This window comes from Pan paniscus, chromosome 9 (assembly GCF_029289425.2).
Source record: "Pan paniscus chromosome 9, NHGRI_mPanPan1-v2.0_pri, whole genome shotgun sequence".
NCBI lineage: Eukaryota > Metazoa > Chordata > Mammalia > Primates > Hominidae > Pan > Pan paniscus.
In genome coordinates, this window is record NC_073258.2 from 23,189,651 (window position 1) to 23,204,043 (window position 14,393).

At 37.2% G+C, this 14,393-nt stretch overlaps 1 protein-coding gene across 2 annotated transcripts in view; it reads left to right on the forward strand.

Moving 5' to 3' along the window:
- Positions 1–14,393, forward strand: part of NELL1 (neural EGFL like 1) — a 903,683-nt gene that overhangs the window by 215,597 nt on the left and 673,693 nt on the right. The window lies entirely within an intron of this gene.

Consider the following 14,393-nt stretch of genomic DNA (forward strand, 5'->3'; position numbering starts at 1 on the left):
AAAAATATTTTAAAATTCAGCATTGTACTTATACGAAAGGAATTCCTTGGGGACCAAATATATGGAGGGGAGAGAAAGCCAGAGGGGTATCAGTACCAGAACTTAGAGCCTTAGGTTCCTTCCTTTTTATTTTTAAAAAATTAAGGTGTAATTCCGCAGGTTCTCACTCACAGGTGGGAGTTGAACAATGAGAACACATGGACACAGGGTGGGGAACATCATACACTGGGGCTGGGAGAGAAATAGCATTAGGAGAAATAACTAATGTAAATGACAGGTTGATGGGTGCAGCAAACCAACATGGCACATGTATACCAAGGTAACAAACCTGCACGTTGTGCACATGTACCCTAGAACTTAAGGTATAATAAAATAATACCAAAAAAAAGTAAGATGTAATTTACATACAGGAAAATTCATTCCATTTAATGTACAGTGTCACAAGTTTTGGAAAATCTACACTGTATTATAATCATCATTGTAATTGAGATAAAGAACCATTTCTTTATCTCCAAAAATTTCCATCCCCCTTTGTATTAAACCCTTCTCCTCACCCGAAGCCTTTAGCAACCACTGGTCTATTTTCTGACCCTGCAGTTTTGTCTTTACCAGAATGTTATATAAATGGAATCATTTATGTGTGTGTGTGTATTTACATAAGTTTCTGTGTTGAGATTCACCAAGTTATTGTGTGTATCAGTGGTTCATTGTTTTCTATTGCTGAGTAGTATTCTAGTTCTGTTGTATGAATGTATCATACTTTGTTTGTCCATTCTTCAGTTGATGGACATCTGGGTTATTTCCAGTTTGGAACAATTATGAATAGAACCACTATAAACATTTGCATACAGGTTTTTGTGTGAACAGCGGTTTTGATTTCACTTAGGTAAGTGTGTAGGTGTGGGCTTACTGGGTTGTATATTAAGTGTATGTTTAAATTCACAGGCAACTGCTAAACCATTTTTTAAAGCAGCTGTGCCAGTTTTTGCATTCCCACCAGCAATCTATGAAAATTTCAGTTACAGCTTTAAATTTCAACCGTCTGTGTGGGATGGGAGAAATTACTTAGATCCCATGCGTGACTGAGTGTTGGAATGGAAATTTTTAAAGTAAAGCCAGTCCACTATCTAGCAGAGGGAGGCAATCCAGAAACTATCCTGTCTGCATCTCATCTCCAGATGAGAAAAAATAATACTTCCCAGAGAACTAGTAAACCACAGCACTTGAAGGGTTGCAGACTTGACACCCAGATTTACTTTACCCATGAAGCTCAATAAAGTATATTGAAGTGGCCCTGGATTAGGTACCTTGGGAGTCCTGATGAAGAAAATACAAATTATCTTTGGAGAAAGTCACTTTTGATGTAGACCTCAAAGGATGCCCACAGATTAAGTCCATAAAATAGGAGCTCTAAAGCCGTCACGAATGACAGTGGAAAGAAACAAAAAAATGCTCAGTTAGTCCTCACAGGGCTACAGAAAATGAAATTAGCAGGTAAAGAATTTTTTTTTAATTTTTTAAAAAAACTTCTGTTTAAAATGTTTGAAGAATCAAAATAATAAAGAATGTATGATGACTAGAGATAATAAATAGGCCCAGAGATAGTTGAACTAAAAAGCACTTCCAAAAATGAAAGATACAGTTGTTGAAGTTAAAAAAAAAAACAAAAAAAACAAAAACCAAAAACCTCAGTGAACCTGCTAAACAGATTAGACACAGGTAGGAAGAGCATTTGTGAAATGGAAAATATTGTTAAAATAATTAAACTGATAGTAATGCTTCAGAGATAAAGAGAAGAAAATAGGAAAGAAGTTAAAATATAGAAAAGATACATGTATATAAAAAAAGTTTACATATCTGTTTAATATGTGCGTATATGTATGCATATCTGTATAAAATGGCTGTTCTGATGCCTCTATGTTTTCTAAGTGGCTTCTTAGATAGATAGATAGATAGCTTCTTAGATATGTATATTATTATAATATACATATATTTAAAAATTAAGGAAGATAATAAAGAATATATTATATCTACATATGCATATATATTTGAAAATTCCAGATAATAAACAGAGATAAAGGTTCTGGGCACTATTACAAGTATAACAGGTAAGAATTTTCTAAACTTGATAAGAGACATTAATTCTCATTACTGAAAGAACAATGAAATAAAAGTATATGTTGTTGATTTCACTTAGAAAACATAGAGGCATCAGAACAGCCATTTTATTTAGCTCAAAAACCAATTTTTTTCTGCTTTGACCTGGCTAAGCTGATACTTGCTAGGCTCTCTCCCATGTCTGTGGTTAATTGGCATGCTAGCAGGTGGCAGAATGATCTGAGAGCCTCTTCACCTCTCTGGGGGTTGGCTGGCTGTTGACTCTTGTTCCTCAGTTGTCCTCCACATGGTCTCTCATCTCCAATGGCCTAGCTCAGCTTATTTACATGTCAGCCCTGGGATTCCAAGTATAGGAAGAGTGCAATCCCTAGAGTACTAATATTTTCAAGGCTTTGTTTGCTTGATCACATTTGCTAATGTTTTATTGCCCAAAGCAAGTCATATGGCCAACTCCAGAGTCAAAATGTAAATAAATAGACTTCATCTCTCGAAGGGCTGCTCCATGATATCACATTGCAAGGATATGGATGCAAGGAGGGAAGAATCTTTTTTGGCCACATCAGCAACCTATTATACAAATCAAGATAAATAGACAGCCACACTCAGATATACTGGCAGAAAAGCAGAACTCCAAAGACACAGAGAAGATCTTAAAAATAGCCAGTGACAAAACACAAATTTTTCACAAAAGGGTAACAAATTGAACAGCTGGTTTTTAAACAGTAAAAGCAGAAGTCAAAAGACAGTAGAAAAAGTGTTTTCCAAGTTTTGAGAGAAAATAACTCTCAAATGTAGTAGTATATACCAAGCTTAATTGTCATTTGAGAATGAGTGTGACATAAAGACATTAGTAGAGAAATGAAACTCTCAGTTTATAACCAATAGATCTTTATTTAAAAAACTTCCTGGAAGGAAGACATACAGTGCAAGAAGAGTTGGAGAGCAAATGCATGTTGACAGTATGCACAAATCTCAGTGATTATTATTCTGAATGATTGCCATTATCCTTGTTTGATTAAAATATAATAATTCTTAATTTTAGAAAAATAATATTAAAAATATTGACAGTGGAATCCTTCACCATCAACCAAAATATCCGGGTTCTCTCATCAAAATTGACTAGAAGGCTGGCATGACTCATGGAGAGAAGGAAGAACAGTGTGGTGCAACGGCCCATCTGAGAGCCACACGGGAAAGGGGAGCCCCTTCCCTGCAGCCAAGGGAGGCAGATTTCCAGTAACTCCAGCCGGAGACTCAGGGACAGAATTCGGATTTCCCTGGGCCTGAGCCCCTAGGGGGAGAGGTGGCCACAGTCTGTGTGGACCAGCAGACTTAGCCTCTTCTCTTGGTAATTCTGAAGAATCCGGGCAGCCAAGACGAGTAGGTTTCCCCCCAGCAAAGCACACCCGCTCCACCAATGGACAAAATGCCTCATTAAACAGGTCCTGCTCCCTGTGCCACCCAACTGAGTGAGACCCTCCAACAGGGGTTGTCAGACACCCTATACACAGGAGCGATCCTACTGGCATCAGTTTGGTGTCGTTCGAGGTCAGAGGTCCCAGAAGGAGCAGGAATCCATCTCTGCTGTTCTCCAGCCTCCTTAAGTGACATCTCCAGGCATGGGAGTGAATCAGGTGAATAGGGCCTGAAGTGAATCCCCAGCAAACTGCAGCAGCCCTACAGAAGACAGACCTGACTATTGAAATAAAGACAAGCAGAAAGTAACAGCAACAGCATCATCAATGACAACAAAAGGCCCCCACAAAAACCCCATCCAAAGGTCAGCAGCCTCAAAGACTGAAACTAGACAAACTCACAAAGATGAGAAAGAATCAATGAAAAAATTCTGAAAACCCGAAAGGCCAGAGTGCCTCTTCTCCAAATGATTTCAGTGTCTCTCCATCAAGGGCACAGAACTGGATGGAGGATCAGATGGACAAATTGACAGAAGCAGGCTTCAGAAGGTGGTTAATAACAAACTCCTCTGAGTTAAAGGAGCATGTTCTAACCCAATGCAAGGAAGCTGAGAACCTTGATAAGAGGTTAAAGGAATTGCTAACTAGAATAACCAGCTTAGAGAGGAATAGGAACAACCTGATGGAACTGAAAAACATGGCACAAGAACTTTGTGAAGCATACACAAGTATCAATAGCTGAACTGACCAAGCAGAAAAAAGGACATTAGAGTTTGAAGACCACCTTACTGAAAAAAGATGCAGAAAAGAATAAAGAAAAGAGAATGAAAAGGAATGAACAAAGCCTCCAAGAAATATGGGACTTCATAAAAAGACCGAACCTACCATTGACTGGAGTACCAGAAGGAGACAGGGAGAATGGAAACGAGCTGGAAAACACACTTCAGGATATTATCCAGGAGAACCTCCCCATCCTAGCAAGACAGGCCAACATGCAAATTCAGGAAATACAAAGAACACCATTAAGATACTCTACGAGAAGTTCAACCCCAAGACACATAATCATCAGCTTCACGAAGGTTGAAATGAAGGAAAAAACTGTTAAGGGCAGCCAGAGAGAAAGACCAAGTCACCTACAAAGGGAAGCCCATCAGACTAACAGTGGACCTCTTAGCAGAAACTCTGTAAGCCAGAAGAGATTGGGGGCCAATATTCAACATTCTTAAAGAAAAGAATTTTCAACCCAGAATTTCATATCCAGCCAAAGTAAACTTCATAAGAGAATGAGAAATAAAATTCTTTCCAGACAAGCAAATGCTGAGGGATTTTGTTACCACCAGGCCTGCCCTGCAAGAGCTGCTGAAAGAAACACTAAATATGGAAAGGAAAAACTGGTACCAGCCACTGCAAAAACACACCAAAATATAAAGACCAATGACACTACAAAGAAACTGCATCAACTAGTGTGCAGAATAACCAAATAACATCATGATGACAGGATCAAATTCACACATAACAATACTAACCTTAAATGTAAATGGTCTAAGTGCCCCAATTAAAAGAAACAGACTGGCAAATTGGATAAGGAGTCAACACCAATCGGTATGCTGTATTCAGGAGATCCATCTTACATGCAAAGACACACACAGGCTCAAAATAAAGGGATGGAGGAAAATTTACCAAGCAAATGGAAGGCAAAAAAAGGCAGGGGTTGGAATCCTAGTCTCTGACAAAACAGACTTTAAACCAACAAAGATAAAAAAAGGACAAAGAAGGGCATTACATAATGGTAAAGGGATCAATTCAACAAGAAGAGCTAACTATCCTAAATACATATATGCACCCAATACAGGATCACCCAGATTCATAAAGCAAGTTCTTAGAGACCTACAAAGAGACTTAGACTCCCACATAATAATAGTGAGAGACTTTAACACCCCACTGTCAATATTAGACAGATCAACGAGACAGAAAATTAACAAGGATATTCAGGACTTGAACTCCGCTTTGCATCAAGTGGACCTAGTAGATGTCTACAGAACTCTCCACCCCAAATCAACAGGATATACATTCTTCTCAGTGCCACACGACTCTTATTCTAAAATCAACCACATAATTGGACATAAAACACTCCTCAGCAAATGCAAAAGAACTGAAATCATAACAAACAGTCTCTCAGACCACGGTGCGATCAAATTAGAACTCAGGATTAAGAAACTCGCTCAAAACCGCACAATTTCATGAAATCTGAACAATGTGCTCCTGAATTACTCCTGAGTAAATAATGAAATTAAGGCAGAAATCAAGAAGTTCTTTGAAACCAATAAGAACAAAGAGACAATGTACCAGAACTGATTATCAGAGAAATGCAAACCAAAACCACAATGAGATACCATCTCATACCAGTCAGCATGGTGATTATTAAAAAGGCAAGAAACAATAGATCCTATGTGAGGCTGTGGAGAAATAGGAATCCTTTTACACTGTTGGTGGGAATGCAAATTAGTTCAACCATTGTGGAAGACAGTATGGTGATTCCTTAAGGATCTATGACCGGAAACACCATTTGACCCAGCAGTCCCATTACTGAGTGTATACACAAAGGAATATAAATCATTCTACTGTGAAGACACATGCGGCCGGGTGCAGTGGCTCAGGCCGGACATGGTGGCTCACACCTGTAATCCCAGCACTTTGGGAGGCCGAGGTGGGTGGATCATGAGGTCAGGAGTTCAAGACCAGCCTGACCAACATGGTGAAACCCCGTCTCTACTAAAAATACAAAACTTAGCCAGGTGTGGTGGCACGCACCAGTAATCTCAGCTACTTAGGAGGCTGAGACAGGAGAATCGCTTGAACCCACGAGGTGGAGGTTGCAGTGAGCTGAGATTGTGCCATTGTACTCCAGCCTGGGTGACAGAGAGAGACTGTGTCTCAAAAAAAAAAAAAAAAAAAAAAAAAAAAGACACATGCACATGTATGTTTATTGCAGCACTATTCACAATAGCAAAGACGTGGAACCAACCCAAATGCTCATCAATGTTAGACTAAAGAAAATGTGGTACATATATACCATGGCCTACTACGCAGCCATGAAAAGGAATGAGGTCATGTCCTTTGCAGATACATGGGTGAAGCTGGAAGCCATCATCCTCAGCAAACTAACACAGGAACAGAAAACCAAACACTGCATGTTCTTACTCATAAGTGGGAGTTTAACATTAAGAACACATGGATACAGAGAGGGGAACAACATACCCCAGGGCCTGTTGGGGGGTGAGGGGTGAGGGGAGGGAATTTAGAGGATGGATCAATAGGTGCAGCGAACCACCATGACACATGTCCTGTGTCACAAACCTGCACACTCTGCACATGTATCCCGTGTTTTTTTTTTTTTAGAGTAAATAAAAAAATAATTAAAATTAAAATTAAAAAAATATTGACAGCAATAAAATGATAGTAAAGGTGATCTGATTTAAAGTGTTCTAAGGCCTGATTTCAAGTGATTTAAAGGGTTCTAAGTGGTCAGAAAAAGAATGGAGAAACTGATTAACTTTAGACTTTAAGTCTACATGTTAGAATTAAAACAATATCAAAATAATAGAAATCATGTTTAACTCCCATCAAAATAATAGAAATCATGTTTAACTCCCAAACTCTGAGATTTAAGTATAAGAGAAAAGGGGATTTTTTTTTAAGCCTCATCAACCCAAAATAAGGTAAGAAGAGAAATATTTAATATAAGATACCATATATAATTCCATTTCACAATTGTTATTATCAATTTAAGTGATTTACACTTAGAATGAAAAATAAGAGTATTATATTGAATTCATAAAACCCAAAGCCTGTTGTATATTGCTCACAGTGAAACAATAAAAAATAAGGACTCATAAATGTTGATAGTGAGGTAGTTAAAAAAAAAAAAAAAGAAAAGAAAAATAGGCCAAACTAAACATGAGAAGGCTGGAGAAACTGCTGATTTCAAACTGCAAGGCCAAAAAGGTCACCACATAATAATAAGCTATTTTAAAGATGTATGTACTGAATAACATAATCTCAAACTGTATGTTGTAGCCTGGCAGAATAGCAGGGATGGATGGCCTACTCACTACAGTGTGCTGGGTCAACTGAATATCCCCATGGGGAAAGCACTAATCTTGACCCTGTTTCACACAACTGATAATGCAAAATCAATTCCAAGTGGGCTATAGATCAAAATCTAAAAGTTAAACTGACAAAGCTTATAAAAGATAATGTAGGAGAATACTTTATGACCTCGATGTAGGAAAAATACTTTTTAAATAAGACGTAAGAAATAATAACTATAAAGGAAAAGACTGATCCATTGGAATATATTAAAATTTGGAACTTTTCTCATCAAAATAGATGACTAAGAGAGTAAAAAGGCATGTCAAGGAATAGGAGGAGCTATTCAAAGTAGTCGTGTCCCACAAAGGCCTTTTATCCAAGCTGTATAAAGGACCCCTTTACATCAATAACGAAAAGTCTATCCAATAAAAACATTTGAGAAAAATGCTACCAGGCACTTCACAAAAGGGAATGTCCAAGAGGCCAGTAAACAAAGGGGATGGTATCAATATGATTAGTCATCAGGGAAAGTAAAGCCATACTGAGATGCTACTGAATATCCATCAGAATGGGTCAAATTAAAAACACAGACCATACCATGTATTTGCAACGATGTGGAACAACTGGAGCCTTCATTCACTGCTGGTGGGAATGAAATTGATTTAAGTACTAAGGAAAGCTGTTTGTTAGTATGGTTAATAAAATGGACATATATATGTCCTATGACCAAGAAAGAATACTCTAGGTACCTAATGTCTAATAGAGACATGCATTTGTATACACTAAAAGGCATGCACAGAATTTTTAAGATTTGCATAAATTTGTGGGGTACATGTAAATGTTGTTATATGTATATAACTTATAGTGATCAAGTCAACGTATTTAGGGTGTCCATTGCCTGAGTATAATACATTTTTGTTAAGTATAGTCAACCTACTCTGCTATCAAACATTGAAATTATTCCTTCTATCTTACTGTGTGTATGTACCCTTTAACCAGCTTCTCTTCATCCTTGCTCCATGTACCCCATTCACCCTTCCCAGTCTCTGTTATCTGTCTTTCCACTCTCTATCTTTCTACTCTCTAGCTGCGTATTCAAATTTTTTAGCTCCCACGTATAAGTGAGAACATGTGATATTTGCCTTTTTTTCTTTTTCTTTTTTTTTTTTTTTGAGACGGAGTCTCGCTCTGTTGCCCAGGCTGGAGTGCAGTGGTGCAATCTTGGCTCACTGCAACCTCCGCCCCTCCAGGTTTAAGCAATTCTCTGCCTCAGCCTCTGGAGTAGCTGGGATTACAGGTGTGTGCCACCATGCCCAGCTAATTTTTTTGTATTTTTAGTAGAGACAGGGTTTCACTGTCTTGGCCAGGCTGGTCTTGAACTCCTGACCTCGTGATCCACCCACCTCGGCCTCCCAAAGTGCTGGGATTACAGGCCTGAGCCACTGCACCTGGCCAGATACTTGCCTTTTTTATGCCTGCCTTATTTCACTTAAGATAATGACCTCCAGTTCCATCCGTGTTGCTGCAAATGACATGAGTTCATTTTCTTTTTTTGGCTGAATAGTATTTCATTGTGTATATAGGCCACATTTTCTTTTTTTAAAATTCTATGATTTGGTGTTTATTTTTTATATTTTTTAAAAAATTTCACTAGTTTTTGGGGCACAGGTGGTTTTTTGTTACATAGATAAATTCTTTAGTGGTGATTTGTGAGATTTTTGGTGCACTCATCACCCGAGTGGTGTACACAGTACCCAACATGTAGTCTTTTATCCCTCACCCTCTCTCACCCTTTCACCTAAGTCCCCAGGATCCATTCTGTCATTCTTATACCTTTGTGCCCTCATAGCTTAGCTCCCACTTATAAGTGAGAACATACGATATTTGGTTTTCCATTCCTGAGTTGCTTCACTTAGAATAATGGTCTCCAGTTTCATTCAGGTTGCTGTGAATGCCATTATTTCATTTCCTTTTATGGCTGAGAAGTATTTATATATACATGCCACAATTTCTTTATCCATTCATTGGTTGATGGACATTTAGGCTGGTTCCATGTCTTTGCAATTGAGAATTGTGCTGCTATAACCGTGTGTATGTCTTTTTCATATAATGACTTCTTTTCTTCTTGGTAGATACCCAGTAGTGGGATTGCTGGATCAAATGGTATTTCCACTTTTGGTTCTTTAAAGAATCTCCATACTGTTTTCCATAGGGGTTAATAGTTTACATTCACACCAGCAGTGTAAAAGTGTTCCCTTTTTAGTCAAATTGTCCCTGTTTGCAGACGACATGATTGTATATCTAGAAAACCCCATCATCTCAGCCCAGAATCTCCTTAAGCTGACAAACAACTTCAGCAAAGTCTCAGAATACAAAATCAGTGTGCAGAAATCACAAGCATTCTTATACACCAATAACAGACAAACACAGAGCCAAATCATGAGTGAACTCCCATTCACAATTGCTTCAAAGAGAATAAAATACCTAGGAATCCAACTTACAAGGGATGTGAAGGACCTCTTCAAGGAGAACTACAAACCACTGCTCAAGGAAATAAAAGAGGATACAAACAAATGGAAGAACATTCCATGCTCATGGGTAGGAATAATCAATATCGTGAAAATGGCCATATTGCCCAAGGTAATTTATAGATTCAGTGCCATCCCCATCAAGCTACCAATGCCTTTCTTCACAGAATTGGAAAAAACTACTTTAAAGTTCCTATGGAACCAAAAAAGAGCCCACATTGCCAAGTCAATCCTAAGCCAAAAGAACAAAACTGGAGGCATCACGCTACCTGACTTCAAACTATACTACAAGGCTACAGTAACCAAAACAGCATGGTACTGTTACCAAAACAGAGATATAGACTAATGGAACAGAACAGAGCCCTCAGAAATAATGCCACATACCTACAACTATCTGATCTTTGACAAACCTGACAAAAATAAGAAATGGGGAAAGGATTCCCTATTTAATAAATGGTGCTGGGAAAACTGGCTAGCCATATGTAGAAAGCTGAAACTGGATCCCTTCCTTACACCTTATACAAAAATCAATTCAAGATGGATTAAAGACTTAAATGTTAGACCTAAAACCATAAAAACCCTAGAAGAAAACCTAGGCAATACCATTCAGGAAGGACATAGGCATGGGCAAGGACTTCATGTCTAAAACACCAAAAGCAATGGCAACAAAAGACAAAATTGACAAATGGGATCTAATTAAACTAAAGAGCTTCTGCACAGCAAAAGAAACTACCATCAGAGTGAACAGGAAACCTACAGAATGGGAGAAAATTTTTGCAATCTACTCATCTGACAAAGGGCTAATATCCAGAATTTACAATGAACTCAAACAAATTTACAAGAAAAAAACAAACAACCCCATCAACAAGTGGGCAAAGTATATGAACAGACACTTCTTAAAAGAAGACATTTATACAGCCAAAAGACACATGAAAAAATGCTCATCATCACTGGCCATCAGAGAAATGCAAATCAAAACCACAATGAGATATCATCTCACACCAGTTAGTATGGCGATCATTAAAAAGTCAGGAAACAACAGGTGCTGGAGAGGATGTGTAGAAATGGGAACACTTTTACACTGTTGGTGGGACCGTAAACTAGTTCAGCCATTGTGAAAGTCAGTGTGGTGATTCCTCAGGGATCTAGAACTAGAAATACCATTTGACCCAGCCATCCCATTACTGGGTATATACCCAAAGGACTATAAATCATGCTGCTATAAAGACACATGCACACATATGTTTATCACAGCACCATTCACAATAGCAAAGACTTGGAACCAACCCAAATGTCCAACAATGATAGACTGGATGAAGAAAATGTGGCACATATACACCATGGAATACTATGCAGCCATAAAAAATGATGAGTTCATGTCCTTTGTAGGGACATGGATGAAGCTGGAAACCATCATTCTCAGTAAACTATTGCAAGGACAAAAAACCAAACACTGCATGTTCTCACTCATAATGGGGAATTGAACGATGACAACACATGGACACAGGAAGGGGAATATCACACACCAGAGCCTGTCATGGGGTGGGGGGAAGGGGGAGGGATAGCATTAGGAGATATACCTAATGATAAATGATGAGTTACTGGGTGCAGCACACCAACATGGCACATGTGTATATATGTAACAAACCTGCACATTGTGCACATGTACCCTAAAACTTAAAGTATAATTAAAAAAAAAAGTGTTATCTTTTCACCACATCCATGCCAACATCTATTTTTTTTAATTTTTAAATTATGACCATTCTTGCAGGACTAAGGTGCTATTTCACTGTGGTTTTAATTTGCATTTCCCTGATAATTAGTGATGTGAGCATTTTTTCATATGTTTGTTTACCATTTGTATATATCACATTTTCTTTATTCATTCATTCATTGATGAACACTTAGGGTGATTCCATATTTTTGCTTTCACAAATAAATAATATTTGCTTTCACAAATCTATAAATAAAACTAGGGAAGTCTCCTAGTTTTATTTACAGATCTAGGTGGCAATTGCACAGTGTTTATGTCAAGTTAATTCATCAATATGTACTTTTATGATTTGTGTAACTATCTGTATATATGTTATTCTTTAATAAAAATGTTTACTAAACATATATGCATATATGCATAGTAGGTAGTTAGAGGGAAAATGGATACATTTGCCATCATACTGAGTGATATTTAACATACTTCTTGCAATAACTTATAGATCAAGCTAGCAGAAAAGTTAGTAAGCGTATGGATTTAAACATACTTAACAAGTTTAATGGCTATATATATATACACACACACATACACACTCTACCAACAATGAACACATCTAGCACATGGAATCTTTGTGAAAATTAACTACATAAAAGGTCATAAAAAGGAAATCTCCACAAATCACAAAAAATGATACATAGACCATATTCTCTGATGACAGTGCAGTTACGTTAGAAATAAATAGTGAAAAGATAACTAACCTCCCACCTTTGTATGTTTGGCAATATAAACAGTATCATTTAAAGTAACTAATCAGTCTGGGGGAAAATAATAGTATAAGTTAATAACTAACTCAGAAAGATAATAAATATCACAATTTGTGAGATGCAGCTAAAGCAATTCTTAGCAGTATTTATCTTTAAATGCTTGTATTAGAAAAGGTAGATATTTAATGAGTTAAACATCCAAATAGGGAAGTTAGAAAAAGAACAACAGAATGTATACAAAGAAAGTAAAAGGAATGAAATAGTAAGCATGAAATGGTAAGAACAGAAATTCATAAAATAATGAGTAGGGTACAATAGGCAAGATCAAGAAAGCCAAAATTTGATCATTTGAAAATACACTGGGAAGTTTGAGCAAGAAGAAAATGAGAGAAGGCATAAATATATTAGAAATAAAAAAAGCATATAACAATAAATGCTGCAAAAATTAAAACAGTAGTAACCATTTGTTAACAACTTTATGCCAATAAAATGGAAAATTAGAGAAAAATGGACAGTTTTCTAAAGCTACATGAATTACCAAAATGGACTTCAAATAAACAGCTATGGTAGTCTTAGCTTCATTAAAGTGATTGAGTTTATGATTGAAAGTCTATTGTACCAGTTAGCTTTTGATATACAGCAAATCAAAACAAAGCTTAATGGCGTAAAACAACAGCCTTTATTTACCTCACAATTTTGTGGGTTAGCAATTTGAGCTGGGCTTACTTTGCTGGATTTTATTCTCAATGGGTTCATTTATGCATCTTTGATCAGCTGCTGGGGTTTCTGGGGCCTAGTTGTACTAGGCCTTGAATGGCCTTAGCTGGTATGGCTCATCTCTGCTTCATGTGGCCTCTCGATTTCCAGAAGTCTAGCCCAAAGTAGTTTACATGATCATGGAATAAAGTTTCAAGAGTCAGAGCAGAAATGTGCATGGCCTTTTGAGGCCTAGGCTTGAAACTTGCACTAGATTACTTTGCTTCATTATATTGGCCAAAGCAAGTTACAAGCCCAGCTTAGATTCAAGTGTACTGGAAATAGATTTGACCTTTTGATGGGATATGCTACAAATTCACATTGCACAAGGTATGGACACAATGAGGAGCAAAGGACTGGGACCATTCTGGCAGTCTACCATGTCCCTCCACCAAATAACCACGAGGCTCACACAGTTTTACAGGGGAGTTGTAGCACACATCCAAGGAAATAATTCCAATCTTATATAAACTCTTCCAGAGAGGAGAATAAATGAGAATACCACTCATCTAATTTTATGAGCATAGTGTCACCTTGATTTGCAGACTAGACAAGGACCGTATGAGAAGGGAATTGCTTAAGCCAATTTACTTTTGAACAGATTAGATAAAAAATTGAAACAAAATATTATTAGCAAACTGTTTATTAGCAGAGTGTATGTATGCATGTGTGTCTGGGTGTGTGAGAGAGAACAAGTTGATTATTTCAATAGTGAAAATTTGTTTTTATCTTCAGAAAATTTCTTAATGAAATTGACTACATTGAACAGACAAAAGTAGAAAAAAATCCAATGGTCTTCTCAAGAGGCAGAAAAGGCACTAGAAGAAATTCAATACTGACTCATTAAAAATTCTTAGCAAACTAGAAATAGAAGGAAACTTCATTAAATTGATAAAAGTACATGAAGTAAACATACATCAAATATCATACTTATGGTTTAAATATTAAGAGAATTCCTGTTAAAATCAGGAACCACACAAGAATGACTACTATCAATGTTTCTATTCAA